Here is a 26,860-nt window from a genome sequence, read left to right as displayed (position 1 = left end):
GATATCTCTTGTGCTGCTCATGGAGGCTGGGCTGCAATGCAGAATGGGATATCTCTTGTGCTGCTCATGAAGGCTGGCCTGCAATGCAGAATGGGATATCTCTTGTGCTGCTCGTGAAGGCTGGGCTGCAATGCAGAATGGGATATCTCTTGTGCTGCTCATGAAGGCTGGCCTGCAATGCAGAACAGGATATCTCTTGTGCTGCTCATGGAGGCTGGGCTGCAATGCAGAATGGGATATCTCTTGTGCTGCTCATGAAGGCTGGCCTGCAATGCAGAATGGGATATCTCTTGTGCTGCTCATGAAGGCTGGGCTGCAATGCAGAATGGAATATCTCTTGTGCTGCTCGTGAATGCTGGGCTGCAATGCAGAATGGGATATCTCTTGTGCTGCTCGTGAAGGCTGGGCTGCAATGCAGAACAGGATATCTCTTGTGCTGCTCATGAAGGCTGTGCTGCAATGCAGAATGGGATATCTCTTGTGCTGCTCATGGAGGCTGGGCTGCAATGCAGAACAGGATATCTCTTGTGCTGCTCATGAATGCTGGGCTGCAATGCAGAATGGGATATCTCTTGTGCTGCTCGTGAAGGCTGGGCTGCAATGCAGAACAGGATATCTCTTGTGCTGCTCATGAAGGCTGGCCTGCAATGCAGAATGGGATATCTCTTGTGCTGCTCGTGAAGGCTGGGCTGCAATGCAGAATGGGATATCTCTTGTGCTGCTCATGAAGGCTGGCCTGCAATGCAGAATGGGATATCTCTTGTGCTGCTCGTGAAGGCTGGGCTGCAATGCAGAATGGGATATCTCTTGTGCTGCTCATGAAGGCTGGGCTGCAATGCAGAATGGAATATCTCTTGTGCTGCTCGTGAATGCTGGGCTGCAATGCAGAATGGGATATCTCTTGTGCTGCTCGTGAAGGCTGGGCTGCAATGCAGAATGGGATATCTCTTGTGCTGCTCGTGAAGGCTGGGCTGCAATGCAGAATGGGATATCTCTTGTGCTGCTCATGAAGGCTGGGCTGCAATGCAGAATGGGATATCTCTTGTGCTGCTCATGAAGGCTGGGCTGCAATGCAGAACAGGATATCTCTTGTGCTGCTCATGAAGGCTGGGCTGCAATGCAGAACGGGATATCTCTTGTGCTGCTCATGAAGGCTGGGCTGCAATGCAGAACAGGATATCTCTTGTGCTGCTCATGAAGGCTGGCCTGCAATGCAGAATGGGATATCTCTTGTGCTGCTCATGAAGGCTGGGCTGCAATGCAGAATGGGATATCTCTTGTGCTGCTCGTGAAGGCTGGGCTGCAATGCAGAACAAGATATCTCTTGTGCTGCTCATGAAGGCTGGGCTGCAATGCAGAACGGGATATCTCTTGTGCTGCTCATGAAGGCTGGCCTGCAATGCAGAATGGGATATCTCTTGTGCTGCTCATGAAGGCTGGGTTGCAATGCAGAATGGGATATCTCTTGTGCTGCTCGTGAAGGCTGGGCTGCAATGCAGAACAGGATATCTTTTGTGCTGCTCATGGAGGCTGGGCTGCAATGCAGAACAGGATATCTCTTGTGCTGCTCCTTGCTCAGCTCAGCTGGGTGTTTGGAGGTAGCATGGTGTAAGAATTCCACATCCGTATAGTCATGTCTGATGAAGCTGTCACATACTAAAGTGAAGAAACCACAGAAACAGTAACATTTTTAAATACTGATTTCCCCTTTTAATGTTTTTTTTTTTTTTTTTAAAAAGACTATCTGCAAGATGACTGTCTTGCTAAACCGTTTTAGTTTTACCTAACAGTTTATATAAAGTATGGATTTTACATAAGCTTTTAAGATACAAGTCTGTGATACAACTAATTACCTAATTATTTGACTTATTACTACTAAAAAGTTTCCTTCTTTTTATTGTATTATCTGAATAATTTGTTAGGGTTCCTGACTGCGGAAATCAAAACTTAAGGAGAACTGAAGGTCAGTGAGCATCCTTCAATCCCACAAGCCAGTTGCTTGTCTACACCCAGGAGCTCTACAGCTACCTGCCTGGAGGATAAAGGCCATCCAGGCAGATGCTCACTGAGCACCTGGCCAGAAGGACCTGCTGTAGCGTGGTGAGCACCTGACAAGTCTCCCTAACAGGCAGGAACACCAGAGCAAATGCCACTCTCCCTGTGGAATCCCCAGCGAAGACTGGCAATTTCACACAGCTGGGACACTGCACCTGCACTCCCCTGACTGCATGAATCACGCTGCACACCATGTGGCTGTGTTTTACCAGGTGAGCCACACTACGACCCTTAATTATTTTAATAGGAAAATACACTTGAATATATGCTGATGGATATAAACTAGGCATGTGCATAAATCCAAGTATAGTCCTCCCCTTTAAAGTGTAATGAGTTATTGGACCCTTAAAGCACAAGAAAGAAAAAAAAAACAGAATAAAAACTAACGGAACCATAAAGCTGGGGTGTTGAAGGGGGTTGGGAGATCCACAGACCCCATAGTAAATTGGCTAGCAAGTTCAAACAGCAAAAAAATTGCAATTGATTGTGGGAACTCCATAATATATTTATCTTGCTCTTAATTGTATACTTAAACTGTGATTCTTGAAATGTATTTTTGTTTACAACTGTAAGTCGCCCTGGACAAGGGCGTCTGCTAATAAATAAATAATAATAATAATAATAATAATAATAATAATAATAATAATAATAATAATAAAACTAACATTAGTACAAAATAGATAAAATAATGGACACTATAAAGCCGTAATTCAAACCAGGGGGCTCTGGTGTCAAAGTTGGGGGACAGATTGCATAGCTTTTAAACACTCAGCAGTACTGAATTTAGAATTACTAAAAGCAACTTCAATTCAATGACAAACATTTCAACTGGAAGTCTTTTTTCAGTGCCTTCTCTTTAGAAGACATTGAAAAACACTTCTAGACGAAATGTTTGTCATTGAGTTTCTGTAATTCTAAAACCTAGAACTATGTTGTTAAATGCAGTTCTGAGGTCACAAATTTAAACCGTGCGTTCTGAAAGGTTATTGACGTTACCTGCTTCCTTTCTGGGATGTGCAGCACAGAGCGGATGGAATCGGTGTGCCCAGCATTTCTTTGAACTAGTAAATATGACTCTGGGTCATATACCCTGAGAAGAAACAGATTACATTATTTAAAATGCAGACTGTCACATACCTGTTATGCATTTTATAAATTACTGCACATGAGAAAGATTACTGAAATGAGTATACACCTTACATCTAAAAAATAGTGTGTATGTACAGTAAATAGTTATTTACTTTATAGACAGTGAAATCTAACAAATTCTAATTAAACAATAATGTGTTGATTATTATTGCAATTATATGTGATGTGTATTTTGTTTATGCTTTATTTTTTATACATTGTAGTACTGTATTTGTATTTTTCTGCTGGGGTAAAATAGTTCAAACCAGTTGCAGTGGGCTAAGAACCATTTTTAGCTAATAGCTTTGAAATACAATTTAATACCCATTTATAATAAATGTATGTTAAATAAAAGTAGCCAAGCATATGCAATATATAGCATTTATTGTTCCTAAACCCGAATACGGTTATTACAAAAATATGTATATATTTACAAGACCCAAGTATGTTGCTAAAAGTTACCTTAATACATTGTGGACTCCAGCAATGATGCAGCCATTGAGCGAGTCAACACTAAGACAAGTGACCGCCCCATTGGTAACTACGGTGTGCTCACATTGAATACCATCTGCACTCTGTGGGATGAAGACAGCGGGCAGAGGAGGCAGGTTTGCTTAGGGTTTAAAACAAAATAAACTCCACAGCAGCAATGTGTCGGTGCCATCTACTTCTACATGATGTGGTGTATTTTAATCATCTTCTAAAGAGCATATCTGAATCGCTGTCACTGTCCTTAAACGTCTTGCAAGTTTAACATCCTTGTATGTATGTGTGTTCCATGTTGTTGTCATCCTTTGGTCATTATCTGCCATGCTTACTAACTTTTCCAGCAAAATGCTTCACCAGTCGGTTTCAGTGCAAAACACAACTCTAACATGATTTCCCCCAATCTGCCCTTAGAGTATTTTCTGAATTTATTTATTTATTGCTGGAATACTGTAGTTATCTACCATGGAAAAATTTATTAGAGAGAGAATCAAACACAACGCATAGTATATTAAGCAGGTGAGCTTCAAAATCATGAAAACGGTTTCATGAACTGCAAACTAAAAAAAAAAAGAGGTTGTTAAGAAAACATTCATTCAAACAAGTTCTGTGAAGAGGGACCTTGGAGAGAGAACAAAAAAAAATAACTATGCTTATCACCATCAAGATTTCACCTTTAAAAAAGGCTTTTAGAGATTTATTGGGAGGACAGGGAAGTGGTAAAATGTAGTGACACAATGGGAAAATATATATATATATATAAACACACACACACACACACAACTTTGCATTTTATAACTGTATATATATATTCCTTTAATAATGTGGTCTATTTATTTACATCTTAAGATACTAAATAGGAGTTAAAGAGCTTCAAAACCACTGTACTTTGTGTGTGCAGTCTGTAATAAAGGGTATGGTGTCTGTGGGTGGCCTGTCCCTACCCATATCCGGATAGTGCCATCCTCAGAGCCGCTGATCCACTTGTCGCTCAGGTGGTGCCATACGATGGCGGTGATGTCAGCTTGGTGCCCCTGCAGCACATTGACCAACCTCATCTCCCGGCCCACAGGGCTGAACTGCCGTATGTAGATCAGCCCATCACTGGAGGAGTATGCAAACTCGTTTCTGAGAACAACACAGAACTGTGTGAAAGCAAATGTATTTCCTGATCACAGGTGTAGCTAGGGGAAGAAATGAAGCAGAAAATAAGATCCTTGGAGAATTCCAAACTGACATTGGTAAATTAATTGAAATGACTCGTGCTGTACCATAACTCTTGAGATCTGTTAAAGGTTGTCCTTCTTTTTCAGCCTCTTTAGTATTGAAAACGGTGGGTCTTATTCAGAAGTTTTAAGCAATGTAGCACAATTGGCTGTAAAACAGCTAGATACAGATATGAATGCAACCATGTAAAAATGACACCTTTTGCCACAATATGAAAAAAAATGTGTTCAAGCATCATTGAACTCACATTAAAATGGGCTTTTCAAGAACTGCCAAATATTTCCTGAGAGCACAGTCAGCAGGGAAGTGGTAAAACTTCTTGCATAAGGAAATACATTTAGACAAAAGCATGCAAATGTACCGCACCAGATAGCCCTTGATGGTCATAATACTGGTGAGGTGCTTCGATGTAAACAGCAGAACTGAATAGAAGCTTAGTTAAAGTTAAAGGTGTGGGCCCAGTATTGAAATACGTCTTCAAACTTTATCGCTATAGACTTCCCATTATTCAACCTTCCCACATGGTTTTCCAGACATGTTCAAACAAATAGTAATAATAAGTAAGTGTAACGTACTGTTGGACTATTAGTCTCCATTGAACAAAAACCATACAAAAAAACAGAAAACCCATGTGTGTTCCACTGTGGTAGACATGCACCTCTTTGGAGAATAGGCCAGGTCTAAAATGACTCCATCACACGCCACCTCCTTCAGTTCATGCCAGCCGTCAAGATCCGGGTTGCAGAAGGTGTCCTGTAGTTCACCAGTTTCTAAATCCCAGATGCACAGTCTCCTGTCCCAGCCACCGCTGATCTGACAGAGTTCAAAGTTCAACACCAAAAAAAAATTTAAAAAGCAAGGCCAAATATGAAGTTATTGATACACTTACACATCATATTCCTGTCCTGACCAAACGAGCAAGATGTGCCGAATGGCCTCCTCTCGTTTGTAAACTTTCTTATGATGTACTAAACATTAAGACAGCATATGTTTTTCTATCAATAACCAAAATGAGTTGGGTTTTAGTCCCACTCGTGGATTGCCATCTGGATTGCTAATCTAAATTGAAGAGATTTAAGATTATGATTATATTATATTAATTTTAATAGGGTAATTTGCAAGGCCCTTATAAAATACTACACATAAACCAAAGTGGTAAAGGCAATGTTACCATGGAAATAGTTTGTTCACAGACCAAAAAAACAACAACTATTAAAACTGTTTAGAATCTGTTAATTTTATTTAAACTATTCTGTATTTAAAGGCTCACTTTGATTTGTTTAAATCAAAGTGAGACCCATGTAATCTATTGAAACATTTCAAACTTACCAAGTATACAGTACTCTATATACTTCCTTTCCCTACCACAGCAAGCCCAGAGACAGTGTGAAAGTGTCCTGCCAAAACCTTCTTGCAAATAAACCCTGCAAGATACATGATGATACAATGATACAAGGAGACTGTGTATCATTCATATAGTTCATTACTTCATTTCTACTACAGACCCTGTAATAGAAATTAAGTATTCGATTATTTTAAGCGCCCACTAGAGGGCACTGAAGCATTGTATTAGAAAAAGTTCAGGTATGCAAAGCATAGAAATATCTTCTCTGCATTGTAAGCATGCACAAATATATCAATGCTATGAGAAGCCCTTACTGACATAACTGACATAACTCCTTTAACTCGTTGTCCAGAAGTTATTTGTGCCTAGTTTTAATAAACCCATCTTTCTTTTACAGAGCACTTGCTTCATGGGGCAGAAACTACACTGGACCCAGAATTTATGGAGTGCTCAGTACCTGAGACCCGGTTTGTTACAGAGTCTGAAACGCGTTCCTCTTCAGTCGTAGTGCTGTCCCGTGACCCACCTGCTCGGTCCAACAGTAACTCAAACCTCTGCGAAGGGTAAAACCAGAAGAATATAAGGGCCATGTCAAAGAGTTTTACTCCCTTCTGTAATTTTAATGTGAGGTCTCTTCAGTACTCTCTAAAAGTGTATTTCTTGTTTTGTAATATCAAATAGTTATTTTGGAAAAATAGGAGTACATTACAGACAGGAATAAAACACTTTAGAATATGTAAGTCAAGCAGAAAAATGTTTTTGTGTAAAAGACTATTATTATTATTGCATGACTTGCTGGGGTTTATGCACCAAGGTGGGAAATGGTGGGTGTAGGGGGTGGGAAATAAAGAAATAGGTTGATCAATTCTACAGGGTGAAGAAGTGAAATGATGTTCAAAACAGTGAATGTTGGGTGAAATGTAGCGAGTCTAAAAGTAAAGTGATTTCAGTTATATTTGTGCTGTGAAAATCGTGTAATAATATATTTACCAAAGCAAGATGATTTTAGTTTAGAGAGAGGAAAGAGAAAGAGCCATAAGGACCTGGACAGACCTGGACTAACTCAAAACGATGGGTTAAAGACGGACCAGGACCTACAAATAAATACACACAGTTTATCAAACTGTTTATCCTTTCATTCGATCAAGCTCTGAATCTGCTTAGCAACACAGAGCAATTTGCAGCAGTGCGATTCACCCACACACTCTCACTGGATTTGAATGGATGCAAGGATGCCAAAATAAGATCCAGTACAAAATATATTCACTCAGCAGTGCTGACTATGAACAACATATATTACTGTATAAACACAGTAAGTTACTTATCATAGTTATTTGGAGGATAGCATTGGGATTATTCTTAATTTGTATATTTTTTATACATGTACCTTAGTAACCGAAGTCAAAATCTAATACAAATCAATACCAATTGCAATCAGAGAAATCTGGGGATCTGCTATGCTTGCGACAAAGCATACAGCTGTGGAACCCAGACTGACATTTTAAGCCAATAATAAATGAATCGCCCATAACACCAAGATGTGACTGAAAACAGATGTGACTGACAAAAAGGGAAACTTCTGCATTGTGATGCAGGCATTAGGATGACCACCCCAACCGCATTTTAGCTTTCTGTTATTTGACTACGATCGCAACTGGGATCTGAACATCGTCAGCCACAAAATTGTTACAGTCTGTGGTCCCAGATTTTAGAAAAGGTTTTCACTGATTTATGGTACACCAGTTCCAGAGGGGCACCATTTTGTAATTGAGTAGGTTCGCGGTTATCACAACCCAACACATTGCACTGACACAAACAGAGTGCTTAAACCCTTAGAGATGTGATGGAACCTTATCGGCTGAGGTCATCATTCTCAAAGAATACCAAACACAAAATAGCTCCTCCGCCTCAGTGAGACTTTACAGCACAGGGACCTTCCCACTCAAGGAGCACTGTCTTCTTATTTCCTGAATGGCACCTCATACAAATGAATGGAATTTTGTTTTACTTTAAAACTGCCTGTAACCACTTTGCATTGTACAGGTATACATATTGTTTGAATTATAATGCAATGATGACTCGCTGTCAGTGAATCACAGTCTTTGTTAATCTCCATTAGAGATCTGGTTCTTCGTGGCTTAAAATATCTGGAATCAATGTAGTTGTAGCATACAGGATTGATTAAAATGCCAACTGTTTTCACCAGCATTTCAGTGAAAAAAGTTTCCCGCCAGGAGGCCGTAGCTTTCTTTTTTCACTACCACACTCATTTACCACATTCATTCTCTGTAGTATAAATAATGAGTCAATATCTTAAATGTAGCTCTGTGCTAAGCCTCTTGCTTGCGAGATAACTTTGGTAAATGGAGATTTCAGATTCAGTCACAATTCTGGTACATATTCTGTTTGTATGACACTGTATTAAACAGAAACTTTACTACAGGGAAATATTTTTCATTGTGGAAATAATAATAATAATAATAATAATAATAATAATAATAATAAATGTTTTTGTATACCCTACAATATACCAAACAACCACTGCTCTTTCGTACTAGTGTGTGTATAAAGCCCTATCAGGCAGTTAAACCATTATTCTTCTCCTTTGCAAGCTATGCGGGTTGCTACCTCAAAGGGGAGGAAAGAAACCTCTCTTGCCTTTGCTGGGTCTGAGTCGATCTCAGTCTGGGACGGCATCATCCTGAGAAGGCTGGAGAGAGAATTGTCGAAGCCCCAGAGGTAAACACTTCCATTCTCAGAGGAGAGGGCCAGCAGATCCAGCTCCTAAACAAACACACTCCTTTAAAATGAGGGAGTTTCAATGCTTCTGATAGCGGTGGTAGCTAACACTTCCATTCCCTATAGAGGTCTCATATGTGCAGTTTCAAAAGAAACGCATCTTAAAGCAAGCATTTTCATTTTAAAACATGATGTCTTGTTCTACAGTAGGTTAAAGAAATCTCTGCTTTGTAAGCCTTGCTTTCAGTAGGTCTTGAACTTCCTTGGTCTTTTCACTTGGAGAGGCCCTTTAGGGCCTTCTTTCCCATGCTTAGCTAATCAACCAATCCCCTATTGACTAACATGCTTTGACCTTGAAGACACCGTTGAGGCGAAATGAACCAGGAAGTGAAAAAGTAACAGACTTCCTGAAAGGCAAGCTTTTTTCACAGTATACACATACAAAAAAAAACAGAAGTCAAAAGGTAAACATGAGGGATACACCACCATTTTCACATAACACAATTTAATTTAACTCTTAGGAGACAATGATCAATTTCAACAGTGCAAATTTTTTTTCTTTTTTTAAAGTCATGATAAAAAGTTAAACAGAATTACAATGTACACAATATAAAATGACCACAGTTCATTTGAACTGGCCCAGACCAGAGCCGGACCCCACCCCCTTAAGCATTAGAAAGGGCACCTTGTAAAACCTGCAGTCTTGCCCCCTGGAGCTGGAGGAACACTCTCATTGCTTCTTGTGCACCTCCTCAACGAGGTTCCTCTGCGCTTCATTTCATCAGAAACAGTGCTGGAGTCTGCTCTGGAACTCGAACGGCTCCCTCTGCCTTGTGGAGGTGTTTCAAACACATTGAAGAGCTCTTTACTGAAACAAGGAGGACGTGTGTGTATAAGGAGAGGCCTTGTATTTTGACTCCCCCCACCCCCCAACATAGGAAGGCCTTGATGGAGCTGGCAGGGGATTGGAAGCCACTCCTAAGGATGTGATTGGTTTGGTCTCTTTCAGTATGTATTGGAGCTCACATCAGTTTCTTGTTACATGTAAGAAATGAAGTCTATATTATTGTGACTAATGCCTTCATCAGTGACAGTACACACCTATAGAGGAAGTGGGAGGAGTTGAACCTTTCCCATTTCAGCAAAGTCCCATCGCCGTGGCCACTGAACAGGAGAATAGGCTTTTTCATGGCTGAAAATTTGCAAGAAAGAATTAAATAAGAAAGAATTAAATATGACGCCTGCTTCAACAAGCCCGAAACTCCACCTGGAGACACTCACATAGACAAAGATTTCTTCAAGCCTTCAAAGTTAAGATATGACTTTAGGAAACCTATTTAAAGTGTTAATTTGTAATTTTACTGCTGTTTATATTAACCACATTTAAATGAAGTTTAGCGACAGAAATAGCAAACCCAGGCTCAGACACTTCAGTTTTAGAGCTTCCCTAGCCCAAGCTCTCGGTGTCTCTTCTTTCTATGGCCAGGCTGGGCAAAGTCTTTTTAGAGGGTGTGGCGGCCATCCAAGATGTTTGCCAGCCACAAAACACATGTTTTAAGTGCGCACGGCCTGTGCCCTGTCACAGAAGCAAATCTAAATGCATAGGCTCTAAAATCATTTTTACAAATCAGTAACTGTTCCAGATTTTTGGATGCAGTATCATTTTGTTTTCTGCACCAGTGTTTGTGTATCCTCTTAATACTCACTATAGGCCAGACACTCTGTTGGCTGTCTGTTCTTAAGGACTGTGACACACCCAGTCTTGTTGTACCTCCAGACCATCACATGACGTTGACCGGCAGAGCCTAAGAAATAGAAAGGCATCTAAAGTCAGAAACTGGCTACCATAATCTTCAGCATGTAATATGCACTCTTTGTATAACTTCCATGTTCAGCAACATTGTATAGTTGTACCCCTTGTATTGTGTCCACCTCCTAAAATAGGTATACTACCGTACCTTAAAATAAAAATAACACTATATACCATATAGAATACTATAACCAGAGTATACTGGGCAATTCTCCAAGAAGCCCGAAACTGATAAGTGTTAAGATTAATTGTAAATACCAATTGCTAAAATTAACCCTGACACCACTATATTATTGAACAATTCATATTCAGCCTGTCAACCCATTGCAAATCACTGATCCATTCAATTAAACTGTGATACAAGTATCAAAAACATGCTCTTAATGAGATTCAACCCTATAGGAACTATTTTGTGAATCTGATGGGGGGAGAGTCTCTTTGCTTTAATCTGCAGTTTGCTTCCTGCCGTTGGCACATAAAGGAAGTCAATAATCGCAGAGATGACTTGATTAGGAGGATTCTGCAATGATAATGCTTTTTCTCTCATGCTTTGGGTGACAGAGCCACACAGCAATGCTTTGCGGTTCATTTGCTCACATCTCTCGATACTGTATGTGTACCTGGGTTTTAATACTGTATTTATTTTGCTTTCTGTATGCTGCATCAGCTTTGTAAAATATGATTAAAACGAACCTCACTAAGAAACAGGTATGATTGCATATGAGAATAGACGAATAGACCACAGTTTATAAATGAAAAACAATAAACTATGTTTGACGGTTACAATATTCAAAAATAGTTATTTGCATAAAGTTTGTGATGTTCATGAAACTGTTCTGGATAGCTGTTGGTGTCTTTAATAGCATATTATGGAAAGTATTGTACATACCATTCATTTTTTTATTTGTGAAATCAGACTTTGAAAACATGCCCTATAATTAACTCTGGAGTTACAACTTTGTGCAGCGCACAATAAACTGTTTTTCAAAATGTTTTATCAGCTGTAGCTGTCACTCCATTCTGGGTCTCTCTTTATTTTGTTTTTTTTAGGTCCTCTTTCCAAAAAATGTTTCTTGGAAAACTTGTGTGTGTTTCTGGAAGGAAAATCTACCCACTAATCAACACGTTATCTCCAAGCACCATAAAAACTCAATGTGGCTTTCATTCATGTCGCTTCTTTTGTTTGGCCTTTCAGTCACGCGCAGCGAGGCAAACAGGGAGACGGCTGTCTTTAGAGCCTGGAGGAAGGGCTACCCTCAGCGAGTAGGGTTTTTTCCTAACCTGAGGGCCGAGCGGTTCGTATTCAGTTTCTGCAGGGTGCGTGGCTGGCTGGAGAGGTTTTCCCTCAGTGCATTTCATGCTCGGGGGCAGGCCTGTGTCTCAGCTGCTTGCTTTTCATTCATCCTTTTCCTATTTTTTGGCAGTCATGGTTTGGTGGCTTTGTCTTTGGGGGAGGTGATCCTACAAGCCACTTCCTATCTGCGGCACTTGACTACATGATGTCATCGTGTATTCGCTAGTCGGCCATCATTGCGGATAGCTGTCAGCACCCATGGACAAGGTCTCCGGCCAAATTCATCATCTGTCATTAATTTGACCGCCCAATTGCAATTGAAATCATCCATTGCAGATACTCTGTCCTGAATTGAGTGTTGGTAGACAAAAAATAAAATACATGCAGAGTGAAAAAGGTTAACATTGGTCTAGCTTGTCAAGGAGGTTTACAAAAATGCTGATGTTTCCCTTACCGATAACAGAGCTGGTTTCTGGTACGTACATGAGCCGTTTTGCTAATTTTCAAGGGCATATTTCTTATTTTATCAATTTTAAATGTGTGCCACCCTTAAACAACTTCAGCATTCAGTATGTTGCTTAGCATTATGAGATGTGATCAACATTAAATTACGATATTGTTTACAGATGGCACTCAGATTAATAAATGGGTTATTAATCTGTTAATTTCTGCAAATATACCCTACACTCTACACTCACCAGTCAAGTGAGTGTAGTTCTCTTGGTGTCAGTTAGTCTAGCTAGTCTAGTTAGTGTAGTTCTCTTGGTGCCAGCTAGTCTCACCGTGTGCTCTCTTTCTCCTTGACCAGAGCTAGGGCAGTGATCCCTGCCTCGTGAGCTCTCGAGATGCAGTGTACTGCTGTCAGGCCCTTCACATTGGGGTACGAGCTGGTGTCAAAGATGATTAACTTTCTGTCATAGCTGTCAAAACAATAGACTTTTTATATTAAAATTAAAATACCATATAATAATACATAGACAGTACAGGGAGGCAACTAAAGCCAATTTGTTTATTTAAAAAGACACAGGGCACATAATTGCTTCTCAATATGTCCTAGTCAAGTATAGTGTTGGTGACATGTAAAGCATTACTGAAGTTTGATTACATTTTTTAGTAACTTGTAACTGTAACGGTTCCCTTTTAAGACAGGTCGCTTTTGTGGTATTACATTTTAATGTAACATAGTACATAAAAAAGAAGCACGGCTAATGTATAACATAGGAAGCGAAAGTGCTTGCGACAGTGTCAAACCTTAAATCACATGAACACCCTTTTCATATCATCTTGCAAGAAAGTCAGTGGAGGGAACAAGTGGGTTTGTTATCTGGATCTTAAATGAATACATATGTAGTTACCATGGCATCAAAACTGGTTGTTTTCAAACACACTTTCCCCTAGCAAAGGTATGTTAAACACACCCAGGAAGCAGACCCAGAAACAGGAGTTTTGCAGCAGAAGTGCAAGAATGCTAATTTATTAATAGAAATAAAAAGATTTAAACAAACAAAACAACTATACAAACACGAGAAACATGCAACCACTCTACCTGTGTGCTTACAGCCTTTACAAAGGATTTCTCCTGCTTTTATACCTTGTTGCTGACACTTGATTGATGATCAATCAATTCATTCAATCAATGGATCCAGCCACATTCCACCTCAGGTGTATTCAGCAAGGATGGAATGAACCCCCCCCCCCCCCCCCCCCCCCCCCCCCCCCCCCACACACACACACTATTTACCTGTGCAGGCTTCCACCCTGCCACATAACTGTAACTAGTTCATTTTTTACCCCAAAGCAACTGTAACTTGTAAATGTAACAGATTACTTTTTAAAAGTAACTTCCCCAACGCTTCTTTTACTATATATAGGTTGATTGATGGTAAAACTAGTGATGGCCTCATCAAAACACTTGTCTCTTTGACATACGGTTGGTTTCACAGACCCCGATTTAGCACTAATCTTGGATAACCTAATGTTATTTTAAGAAAAGAAATGGCCACATTCTATATATTTCCCATGTGCATCCTATGTAGCCCCATTTGCTAATTTTCAAGGTCATATTTCCTACTTTATCCATTTTAAATGCGAGTGCCACCCTTAAACAACTGCAGTGTTCTGTAAGTAACGTTGAAATGCAACACCAAGATCAGCTCTTATCTTAATCGCTTTCGACCACTTGCAAGGGGTATGTAATATGTGATCATTTTTATTAAGGTTAGGGTCAGGATATTGAAGCATAGCTTATACCTTGCATTGCAGTTGTATTGTACACTGTAGTAGTGTCTATAAGAAGTATTTTGCAGTGGAAATGTGTGTAACATGCAATGTTTAAGCGTCCCAATATACTGTACTGGATCACTCTTTATTGTAAATGCTTAATCCCAACACCATATTCTCGCGGTGTGTTTTTCACCTACCCGGCGGTGTAAACCTGGCTGTCGTGGCACACGATGCAGGAGACAATATCGCTGTGTCTGTGATCGCTGGAGCTCTTTGCAGTACGGATCCCCTTCTTCTCATCCAGCGGGTAGACTGTGACGCGCCCTGCAAAACCGCACACCAGCTGGTGGCGCCTGTGACTGATCGCCATGGAGAAAACGGGTCGGCCCAGCTGAAGAGGGTACAGAACGGGAAGCAAGGTCAGAAGATTGCTCGAAATAACGCTCACATTTTGTGCTTTGTTTTTTATATTGTTTTACTGTCTTATTCAGGTTTTAAAACTGTAGTGTCCCACAATCAAGTGAAATTTTATGGGATATAAAATGACCATGTAATACATTTTTTTCTGATTGCTATCAATACACTTTAAGTATGTTATGGATTTACGTGTGCCATGCCCAATTCATTACACATCCCATGAAGTAGCACATGAGGTTCGCCTACTTAATTAAGCATTATACTAGACTATTAGTGATTCACTGTGTAGCCACAAGGTGGCAGCAGTCTGCAACCTGATTAGAAAGTGAGCCTAGTTTAAGATTTTAGCATGCAAGGCAAAAATTGACCAAAGCTGAAAAAATAGAAATTAAACATTAGACAACATAATTCACTTACCACCCATGTACGCTGCAATCTCAATGTGGAATTCATAATTATGTAAGCCTTCAATGCAAAAATAGACATCTAATTTCGTATGTAATCACATTTCAGTTTTTTTGTTGTTAGCAATGCTTTGTAATGTTCTTTACCTTTTCAAGTTTGTCCTTCTTGAGCTCCTTCTCTGTCTCTGATACCTTCCTTATTCTGTCGCTGATTAGGAATTCTGCTTTCTTTTCACACTACTGATACAAATCAATTCTTATTTCTTCTATTGAACGAGGGACTAGTGGCCTTCAAATAGAATACAAAGCGTGTTTGTTTCTCTCTCCCCGTCCACTGTGACTGAGTTTATTCTCTTCACATCAATACCCTTATCCCCTGGTTTACATGTTCATTAATGTGCTTATGAGGTTTATTTTATGTGTCATATGTGTGAGTCTTGGCACTGCAGTAAAAAAAAAGAAAAGGCTGGCACAGATTTACTACATTTGTGCTTGAAGTGTCACATTATCAACTGTACAGCATATAAGACCTAGAGTCATTAGCTTTTAGGTGGTTAGCTGCAGAATCTAAGATTTTGGGGAGCTGTAAAAGTTGATGCCAGACAAGTTGGATTAGTTGTGTTCCAGATGGCCTCATTAACTGATAAATCAAGGACGCCGTATCAAGGAATGATATAATGTCCCAAAACACATACTGCCTTGACATTTGCTCTATCGTACATTTATAATCTTCTAATGACTGCGCTATTGGATTGGTTGGGTGGGGGGCCTCAGTCAGGATGTCATGCTGGGACAGGGGCGGCCTTGAGCAAAGAAAGTTTGGGAATAGTTCTAGCCGGGAGCCATAGTTACGAGACAGTGCTATTTGTACTGTGCCTTTTAACGAGAATGAAAGTGCGAGTGGAATGCAAAGGCAATGGTGCTGTGAGATACTAAGGGCTAATGGTAGCACAAGGGCTGCTATAATAGCCTTATAGAATGTAATAACATGGTATAATAATGGTATGTATGAACCAATACACTTCCATTTCAGGTGTTCTGCAGTATCTGTGCAATATTTCAAAACCATGCCATTTCATTTGCGGATAGTGCTGTAGTCTGCTGGCTGTTCTGTTAGAGGTCCAAATACACAGGTATTATAATGGTAAATTATATCACATCTGTATAAAGTGTTCCTACCAGTATCTTCTTGAGTACGGTGGCCCCGATGGTCCACACTACCACTGTCCCATCGTTTGAGGCGGAGAGGAGAAGTTTGGAGTCCGCCCAGTACAGGAAGTGTGTGATCATTCCCGAATGCTCCTAAGTGGAGCTGGCTGTTCTCCTCCCGCTCTCTATAACCCACCATTTAATAACTCCATCTGAACAGAAAGTGAACACACAGGAACTGGTGAGTCACACATCCCCAATCTATTTAAACAAAGATGTCATCGTCTTGAATTTACATATTATTATTCATAAAAAAGGGCCTGATTTAGTCCATTTCTTTTTCTAAGCCAACTTTCTAAGCTTTAGTTCTGTCCATGTGACAAAATGACACATAAACAGCTTAGTTGGAGGGTTCTTAGATGCAAGTTTTGCACAATATATATATTTTTTGTTTTTATTCTTATTTATTAACAGATTCATTCCTCAATGTTTTCGGGGTACTCAGTGGCTGAACAGGGCATCAGTGTGGAGTAGTGGTTAGGGCTCTGGACTCTTGACCGGAGGGTTGTGGGTTCAATCCCTGGTGGGGGGACACTGCTGTTGTACCCTTTAGCAAGGTACTTTACCTAGATTGCTCCAGTAAAAACCCAACTGTATAAATGGGTAATTCTATGTGCAATAATGTATAATGTGATATCTTGTAACAATTGTAAGTCGCCCTGCTAAGAAATAAATAATAATAATAAGTAAACCCCTTGCTTGGTATGCTGACATGCTTAGGGAGTCATACAAGATGGTTTGAATTATGTGCGCACCACAGGGATCTAAGCATTGGCCTTTGTGTTACCACAGGGTTAGGGAAGGAAATGGGATGGGGGTAACTGGGTCGTCACTTTCAGGGGCCTCGTCTAGTGAGAAGCCCACCAGAAAAAGGTATACCGGTATCTCTGATGACGTTCTATAATTACTCCCAGCTGGTTGAACTCTCTCACTTGTATTAAGCATGTCTGTTATGTTAATGCCTGTTACATGCAGTCTATCTGTATTATATCTGTTGGGCTGTGCTTGACTGTATATCTGCTGCTGCACTATTCTGCCTGTTGTCTCCATGAGCTATGCTTTAGGTTCAGTGAGCTAATTGTGTGGCCTGTCCTTATTATAAGTTCCAGTCTGTGAAGAATTGTGATGGTGTCCTATTGTGATGCATGGTTATAGATTTTAATACAGAGTTCAGTGGAATAAAATAAACACAATGTCCATTACAGCATTTCCATTAAACAGTCCTGGTATTTAGAGTTTCATTTTAAAAAGGATGAAAAGCCTTTATTTGTTTTTTATTTAAATTTGTTTATTTAATTCAAACTTTGTTTTGGAGTAAATGATTAGATGGTTTTTACCCATTTTTTAAATCTTTATTTATTTATTTATTTATTTATTTATTTATTTCAGCTAATTACGGTATTTAGACACTTTCAAATGTTACACAACAACAATAAAAACAAACAAAAAAAAACACAGTTGAAAATCCTTAATCTTGTGGATTGTTTGGTACTAGTTTTGTAACATTGCCAGTTTTATTTTCCTTTCACAAAGCTGCCAATTGCATTTTAGCATAAAGCCGTTGATAAACCTGGCCCTTTGTTTCCACCCGCCCTGCATGTAGAGTATCTGTGCAGCCTGTGAGTGCCTCCCTCCGTGCAGGGTGGTACCCCAGAGCGGTGATGGAGCGACAGTCATCCCTGACAGACAGCTGCTTCTGCATCGACATTGTTCATCAAAGTCACTCAGCACCCCCGCTGGCATGTCTTATCTTCACATCCTGAAAGAAAGAGGGAATTGTGACTCCATTTCTTCAGTATATACCAAGTCCTGCATTTCAAATACATTGCTTCAAGCAGGTCTGGCAAAACTACTGTATACCAGTATTTAAACTACAACACGTATATTTAAATAGGATGAACATACAATGTTGGCTCTTACACGCTGCCTACAACACGCTTCCTGCATGCAGTCCTGTAGCAAAGATTCTTTACAGTGTTTCTCTGTGTGTGTTTGACCCCTGATTGTGCTTACATGTAAATTGATCATTTATATTGAAGCTGCCAGTGGGGATTTTCTTTCGTATTGCTGTTAGGATCAGAGTTTGCCCCTTAGCCCCATGAGCACGCTAAATCCAATAAAAGACAGCTGAGCTTTACCAGATCCTATGAACCACCCAGTGGAGTTGAAGTCTCACCCGAAACCTGTGGCCTGATCTCAGTCTGTCACCCCGTTCTGTTCCTTAAGAGGTGGATAATGAAGTACACACAGTCTCTCTCAGTCAGTCACTGCCATGCTGCTCTCCACTGGTTTGTTGTCTTTACTAAAAGCTCTCCCATGGTAGCTATAGCAACAGTTGGACACCAACTCACTCAAAAGCATTAGACAATGCAAACAAGGCAATTCAGATGCCAGCTCAGGTTTCTAGGGCGTTCATCCTTAAACACAATAAGGATTGCAGTTTTGCTTTTTTTTTTCTTAAATCATTTCCAAACAACAAATACTGTTGTCTAATACTGCAGTGGTTTTGTTGTATTATGAAGCACACGATACCAGGAATTTAACATACTCTTAGGAACAAATTGCAAGCTTTACACTGGAATGTGGTATGCTTCCATTTCATAAACGTTTTGAGAGAGGAAATGTATTTAGTTTACCACTGTCTGTCATATCTGCTGTCCTGCCCATCTGACTGAAGCTGACAGGGAGATGCAACATTTATAGATTGTAGAACACAAGCAGTACACGTTATTTCTTTCAACAAAGTGTGTGCTATATGTTGCATGTGTTTCCATTCAGTACAGATGGTTTTATTGTAAAGCCTCCCTGTGAGTTTAAGCTCTTTGTGTTTTTCTTTAATTACCACACTGTGTTTCAGCTGTAAAAATATATCATACAAAAAAGTTCCCTTCAGGTTTGCAAACTTGTTAACTTGTCTGTCCTTGTCAACAGAAGAAAGGAAAGAGATTGAAAACCATAGAGCTAACACCTTTTCTCAATAACCTTTTTCTAAACTCAAGCTAACCTCGTTACATTAGGCACACACCAAGACATGCTATAAAATAGCGACTTTTATACAGTTCATAAACTAAAGTCAAAATGCATAACAAATGTGAGCAGGCTGCAAGCTGAAGATCCTGTTCTGTTGACCACTTCTCTTTTTTTTTTTTTTTTTTTTGTTGTCATGATAAATTCAGCCCTAAAAGGTCAACAGGATTTGTCTTTAGTAAAGGGTTCCACCGCACAACATGTGTGGGAGATTCAGTCTTTCAACTTATCGTCTCTGTGCTGAGCAAAAATGCCATCTCTTGTGAGAAAAGGAGGGGGATATTTTCTGATATTCATTCATAGAGTTGAAGTTCGTATTTGTCTGTGTTATAATTTCCTGTGTACTTTCCATAAAGGACAGAAAACCGTGGGCCATATTTACAAAATATTACTTCATTAAATACTATGGGGCATATTTTCTGTTTACTCCAGGAAAATAAAAACCTAGAACCAAACAACTGAGCAATACATTTGAAGGTTTTAGGCACTCAGTTGGTCAAATATTGTTTGACTGAGTTCACCAGCTGCTCTTCCACTCAGGCTCCCTTCCACAGACCTCTGTGATGCAGGCTTGATTAGCCAAAGTGTATTTATACTGTATTATACAATGTCACAATGTGACAGTAAAGAAGAAAAAAAAAAAGAAAATTAAATGTACGATTTTAGAGCTAACCTCATCTCATCTCACTGACAGGAGACAGAATCTGTAACGGCAGTGAATCACATCACACTGCCCGCTACACATGATAGGAAAATCTCACATTTTGTAGAAGAGATTTTGACTAACTTGTCGTTTGCTTGTGGATGGCACACTTTTACAATGTTTACAGTTGATAAGGTCTGCATGTGGCAGCGCAGAGGGTGTTATCTGTTTTTTTTTTATTATTTGTGACAAAAGGAAATGACGGCAAGCCATGAACATTTAGCAACCTGTGTTTTTTAAAACATGAGTTGTATGAGAACGTTGTACTTACAGCTTAGTTTTGCAGAACTAGCACTGCATAATGATGTTGGGTGAGAGAAAGAAGCAATAAACAAAACACAAAATGAATGTGTTTTTACGTAGTACATTATAAAGTGTTATTAAAAATATAATGTGTAACTTGCTGCTGGAGGAGTGCATGTGTTACTGCAACATCCCCTTTAGCAACCACTTTACCAGCCTGCAGTTGTGTAAGAAGAACATGTATAATATAAAGGTTACACACACCTATTGTATTGTCTTTAGACTTAATCAAACCATTCTAAATATAAAGCTGTAGCCACATTATGTATTTCATAGCTGATTAACGATGTGATACGCTCATATAGGTCTCAGCATTAAGTTTAAAACATTTTAAAAGACTTTTTCATTTTGTTTCAGATTTATGAGAAGCCAGTGACGGTGGACAGGAACACATGTAATGTTGATGGACGTGTGGACTTGGTGTTTGTGTCTGCAGATCATAGGTGTGGTGTTATTACAACAGCTGAGGTCAAGGCACATGACCTTGCTGATAGTTTTGTTCAAATTCCCACATGCTTGAGAGCCATTCAAATCCTTCTGTAATATTTTTTTCTGAATTATTAGGATTTTTTTTTTGTTCACTGCATCTGCTGCAAAAAAATGTACCTGCTGGACATTGGAGCGAAAAAAACAAACAAACAGTTTTGTAGAAAACTTATAAAGCACTATACTGACTCCCCCTTACCAGCATTACTGCTTGTGGAAGGTGTCAATGATATGGAACAGACAGTGTCATGAAACAAAAATAGCATGTTGAACTGAAACTGGGTAACCTTTTTTAAAGACGTTTCTCGCATCACAAGAACTTGATGATTAAAACTCTGGGCAGCGCTATGTGGAGTGTTTTCTGATAAAGGACTTTCATGTCTGAAGCATCACATTTTATTTATTTTTCTTCTTTTAAAGTCTTTAATATAAATGTGCGATGCAATCTTTGCTATTTATATACTATATATTGAATTTGAGACAACCATATTGAGAACCTAAAATAATTTGGCAGTTCAAATGTGTTATTTATTTATTTATGTACTCGTCATAAGATGTACTGTAATGTTTTCAATCATTCTCAGTGATTTCAATTGCATATACTAACAACTTGTGTGTGTGTATGTGTGTTTGGTAGCATGTCTTAAAGAATAAGTAGCGGGGTTCTGAAAAATACAGCGTATCCTGACAACTTTTTTACACTTATAACTTCAAAGTCTGTTTCAAAGCTCTTTTCAAAATGTCCACTCTAGTGCACTGGGGTTTGAGATCTGTTCTCTAAATCACTGCAGGAAGAGCGAAAAAAAACAAACAAAAAAAACCTCATAACAACAAGTGCTCTGGCTTTTCTGTTCCGTACCACATCGTGGATCGTTATTGCTGTGTTACCTGCTTGACAAAGTGTGGGCAATAATCCTTACACTATCAGTGCACTACAGTGGACATTTTGAAAAGAGCTTTGAAACAGACTTTAAAATTATAAGTGTAAAAAAAGTTGTCAGGATGTTAAAAATTAAAAGAAAAATTACAGGTACATTATTTAAACAGTTGTAGCAACACGTAACGCTATATTTTTCAGAACCCTGCTACTTATTAAGGTACTTTCAGTTCAGGAACTCCTTTTCACTACTAGCTGTCTGCCACAGATATCTGTAACATCTGCTACATAAGGTAAATTATGAGCCAGTGCCATGTAGTGCTGTGGATCTTTAGATCAAGTTTCCTTTAGTTTTTCCAGTAATACACTGTCGTGCAGTCCCGGTGATTACTCATATAAACAGCCTAGCCTGAGTTCCAGATGTCTATGGCAACTAGAACTGCAAGGCAGCTCCTGAACTCACAGTCAAAGACAAAAAACAACAACAACAAAAAAATCTTTTTTATATAAAAAAAATGAAGCTACCTACTCCTTAACTTATCAGCATGATGTAATCCTTTATGAAACTACGGAGAGACACACTGTCCGGGTCCCTGGGTGCATCAGATGTGAAAATCCAGTTCTTTTTTTTCATGAGAACTGAGGTTTATTATCCTGAAGTGTTTACTCTTCAGTCAGCGATCAGTGCTGGTGTCTAGGCCTCTGTGTCAACATCACCATCCTTGTTTATCCAGCATTAGTAAACCCCACATGACGGTCAGATGCCTGCCACTCGCTCTCCAGGTGGTGTCTCTTCTCTGTAGCTGGAATCTACGATGCTTTGTGAATCCAAGGCAAAGGTAATTTAATCATAGATCTGTTTGTCTGTTTGTATGGTTTAATGCTTAAGGCTGTGGATAAAAGCAGGGTAAATGCTGAGTGCTCTTCACGTATCACAGGGACTTGTAACGAAGACCCCCTACTTCTTTTATGCCCTGAAAGAAAGCTCTTCAAAATCAAACACTGCAGGCAGAGCTGGGGCAAATATGATGACTGTGCAAATGGTTCACATAAGGGTTTGATGAATGGGGAAGGAATATCATTTGCTTGTATCTTCTGTAGTGGGTTTCGGTGGTAAAACACAGATCATTTCTGTAGAGAAACAAATGCATAGCACACACTGTATGCACAGTATGCTGGAGATAGAAACATGTATTATCTGAACTGACAAGTCACCTGTCTTAATAAACAAAGTACTAATATTTTGGTGAATACAAGTGGTTGACAGGCACCTTGAGCAGCCACAGATGTCCAGTCTTTGCAGTGACTAGTGCACTGTATTGAGCTGCATAAATGTCTACACAGCACAGGGTATACAAAGTGGGGCTCAGACTTTGCACCACAAGTGAGGGAAGGCTTATTCAGTTGCTGTGAGTTCGAGACATGAGTTATTATTACAAGTAACGTATAAGAAATGACAGATTCCTACACATTTCAGAGCATCTGATGTGCATCTATATCTTTGGTAGCAGTTCCTGAGCATGGACTTTGATTTGTGATTTATAATAATGTAATATGTTGAATGTAGGGTGCCACCAGAGCCCACACTGAATGAGAATATAAAACTTGAACACAGTGTATTAACTTTACAGGCCTTTCTTCATGATGGAAGGCAAGTCTGATTGATTCTGTTTATAGGCCAGGTCAATTTCTATTATTTTTTTTTGTTATAGATTATGTTCTAAAGGGCAGAGCTGGCTAGAAATGCACCAAGGTTTATAGCAAGGGCAGCATGAGTTTTTGTGGGTACCATTTTAGGTCAGCTGCTAGCCAACATAACTACCACTTGCTGACAATTCAACCACATTATTATTATTATTTGTTTATTTAGAAGACTTTATCCAAGGCGACTTACAGAGACTAGGGTGTGTGAAGTATGCATCAGCTGCAGAGTCACTTACAATTACGTCTCACCCGAAAGACGGAGCACAAGGAGGTTAAGTGACTTGCTCAGGGTCACACAATGAGTCAGTGGCTGAGGTGGGATTTGAACCAGGGACCTCCTGGTTACAAGGCCTTTTCTTTAACCACTGGACCACACAGCCTCCTATACAGAACTGTTTGACTCAAAAATGAACACAAATATTAGATCTTAACATTTATCTCCTAAGTACTAATATTTAACTTACTTCTCAGTCCCTCATATTTTTCTGGATTATTATTATTATTAGTTTATTCGGCAGACACCTTTTCTAAGGAGACTTACATGTGTTACAGGCCAATACAAGGTTACAGTGCAAAAACAATACTTAAATACAGCGTATGAGACGCGAGCGATTGGAGATAGGAGGGGGCAGTGTGCTGAAGAGAGCAGTAGACAAGAACAAGGGTCTTGAATTGAATGCAAGCAGAGATAGCTAGTCAGTGGAGAGTGTGAAGCAGAGGGGTGAGAGTAGCGAGGTTGGGTGAATACAAGATGTGCTGCAGAATTGTGAATGAGCTGAAGGGGGGGCGGTCAGCTGAAGCAGGGAGACCAGCAAGGAGAGTGTTACAGTAGAGCAGTCTGGGGAGTACAAGAGCTTGGACCAGGAGTTGAGTGGCATAAGTAGTGAGAAAAGGACGGATTCAGCAGGTTGCTAAGAAAGAAGCGGCAGGTGGGTGTCAGGGAGATGTGTTGAGAGTAGCAGAGGGGGACGGGTCAAGAGAAACACCTACTGCTACTCTTTAACATTATATTAATCCTGCAGGGGTTTATTCATAGACTCATTTACATAACTGCCTGCAATAAAATACTGTCACTCTTTAAGTCATTAAAATAGACCCACATCTGTTAATGTATGATAATATATTTGAATCAATATTAGTTTCTGGATGACTGTTTTTATATGAACCCATGTTAACATATAAAGTATATTGACCTATTTTATATAGATATGCAAAAAGGCGATGGCAGACTGGCAGCACTTGTATATACAGAAACAGGGGAATTTATTAGTGTTCAAAAGTCCTGTGAAACTGGATTCACCCGGTCACACCAGGTACTGAGCATGATGTCTGCTTATTCAAGCTGTATAAAGAGGAAAGGGTTTGATCAGGACAACCACTTACGACCAGTCTGTGCCCTGAATATACATCACTTAAAGTATGACATGCTGTGCAATCACATATTGTATTTTCAATAGCTCAGGGAAGCAAACATTTAAACACAGGTAGCATTTTACAGGATACGCGTTTTTCACAATGGGGTTATTAATTAAAACTCCTCTTACTGTGGTTCTACAGTGTATAATAAAATAAACCCATTCACTATATTGATCTCACACATACAGTTTTGAATGAAGTTTTGACTGAACATTTATTTTCATTAAAAAAGAAAAATGATATCCGGGACCATGCTAGGTTCAAGAAAGCTCAGTTTGCAAGCCATACTTACATTATAAATACTTTGTGTTCCACCCCTGTTAGTCTAACTTGGATGTGAATGTTTTTTTAACTAAATTATTATTATTATTATTATTATTATTATTATTATTATTATTATTATTATTATTAATTTTTGTAATCTCTTTAGGAAAAAAAGCATCAACTTCAAACCTTCCAGGTAAAAAAAAACAAAAAAACACGAGACACATAAGCTGTATGGTGGTTTATAATGTTTTGTTAGATGGAAAATAGAAGTCCCTTTAACAAGAGAGTTTCCTATGATACGGATAGCACTAAGGAGGCTCATAATGAACAAACCGAGTTTGACGTGGGAGAGTCCTGGTCGTCAAGGCAACAGGATTGTGCAAATATTAAACAATCTGATTGGTCCCCTGTATCACAGTAGGCAGATAATCAGTCATTGTAAAAACAAAAAAAAACATAAATAACTAAACTCTGGAAAAACCGTGTGTGGTTCGACCACATTGAATGTCAAGGACTTGTCAAGAACCCCTCTACGTCAACCATACGTGATTCACGAAAGGAATGAGTAGGCAAGGAAGCACCTGCCAACCAAGCCTCTACTACAAGTTAGTTATCTGTCTTGTCAGTCATAACTGTAACTGACTTACAGTGGGAGAGCTTTTTATATGACAACATACTGTACATGTTATCGATTCTAGTTGCATAACAAACTAACCAGTTATGTGAAGGACGGACAATTTGAATACAAGTGTGTGCTACATATCTCCGGTGTTTCTCATTTTCTATCCAGTCCCTCTATGTAGCTATAGCTGCTGCAAGCCTTCGTGTCCAACTCCTTTGGTCTTGTATGCTGCACACATACAGATATATGATGAAAGACCGTCGCTATGGGATATTGTGTGATTGGGGGGGGGGGGACGGGGGGACTGCAAGCGTTTGTCGTTTATCTGTTAAATAGATAAACAGGCTCTGTTTCCGATTGGTTAAAAGGATCTGCAGTTTATAGCTAGCCTGTGGAAAACCTGGACATCATTTGGCACATAGAGATAAATTACAGGAAATAAACAGTTTGGAGTAGGAATAAATCATGGTTGCTATGGTTCTACTTCTCTGACCCACGGTGCTGAGACAGAAAAACCTGAACTGGAGGGAATGAATCACGTTGAGATGCTGAAAGGGTAATAACCCTAATTTAAAAATGTGCTTTAATAATTAATACAAAAAAAAAAAAAACTACTGTAGCTAGAAATACCTTCAATGTGTGATTGTGTATATAGAATTAGAAAGAAACAACTAAGCTGAAGATGGTGTTTATGTGTTGTTTTATTTGAAGCTATATTATTATTATTATTATTATTATTATTATTATTATTATTATTATTATTATTATTATTTAGTCATTTAGCAGACTATCCAAAGTGACTTACAGAGACTTGGGGGTGAACTATGCATCACAAGTGCTGTTGCAGAGTGACTTACAATAGGACCTGCCTTTTCAAGTTCACTGGCTGGAAAGAGCAGGTAGCTGCTTCAGAAAGACAAGGTTTATTGCACAGGTGAGAGCGAAAGGAGAAGCAGTGACAAGATGGCATAGACTGGTGAGGATATCATTACTCCTCCCTATGTCTACAGGTGTAGCGGGTTCAAAGCACAATCCCAATGAGGGAGGGAAAAACAATGACATTTAGCTGTGACAGAGCATTTCATTTTATTTTCATTTTTTATAACAGAAACTCTATT

The 26,860-nt window shown here is 39.3% G+C and overlaps 1 long non-coding RNA gene across 2 annotated transcripts; it reads right to left on the bottom strand.

Annotated features, from left to right (window-relative positions):
* Positions 1 to 1,440: 1,440 nt before the first annotated feature.
* On the bottom strand, positions 1,441 to 5,985 carry LOC117412914 (uncharacterized). Of its 2 annotated transcripts, XR_009308265.1 has the most exons (4): positions 5,555 to 5,985; positions 4,614 to 4,797; positions 3,052 to 3,145; positions 1,441 to 1,656 (listed from the first exon to the last, which is right to left on the bottom strand). It is a non-coding gene; the product is annotated as an uncharacterized LOC117412914 (long non-coding RNA). The 2 variants fall into 2 exon arrangements; XR_009308264.1 differs by lacking the exons at positions 4,614 to 4,797; positions 5,555 to 5,985 and adding an exon at positions 3,646 to 4,159.
* Positions 5,986 to 26,860: the final 20,875 nt, after the last annotated feature.

Source organism: Acipenser ruthenus, chromosome 23, assembly GCF_902713425.1.
Source record: "Acipenser ruthenus chromosome 23, fAciRut3.2 maternal haplotype, whole genome shotgun sequence".
NCBI classification, from domain to species: domain Eukaryota; kingdom Metazoa; phylum Chordata; class Actinopteri; order Acipenseriformes; family Acipenseridae; genus Acipenser; species Acipenser ruthenus.
Note: the sequence above shows the minus strand (reverse complement) of the source record. Positions and strands in the feature narration are given on the sequence as shown.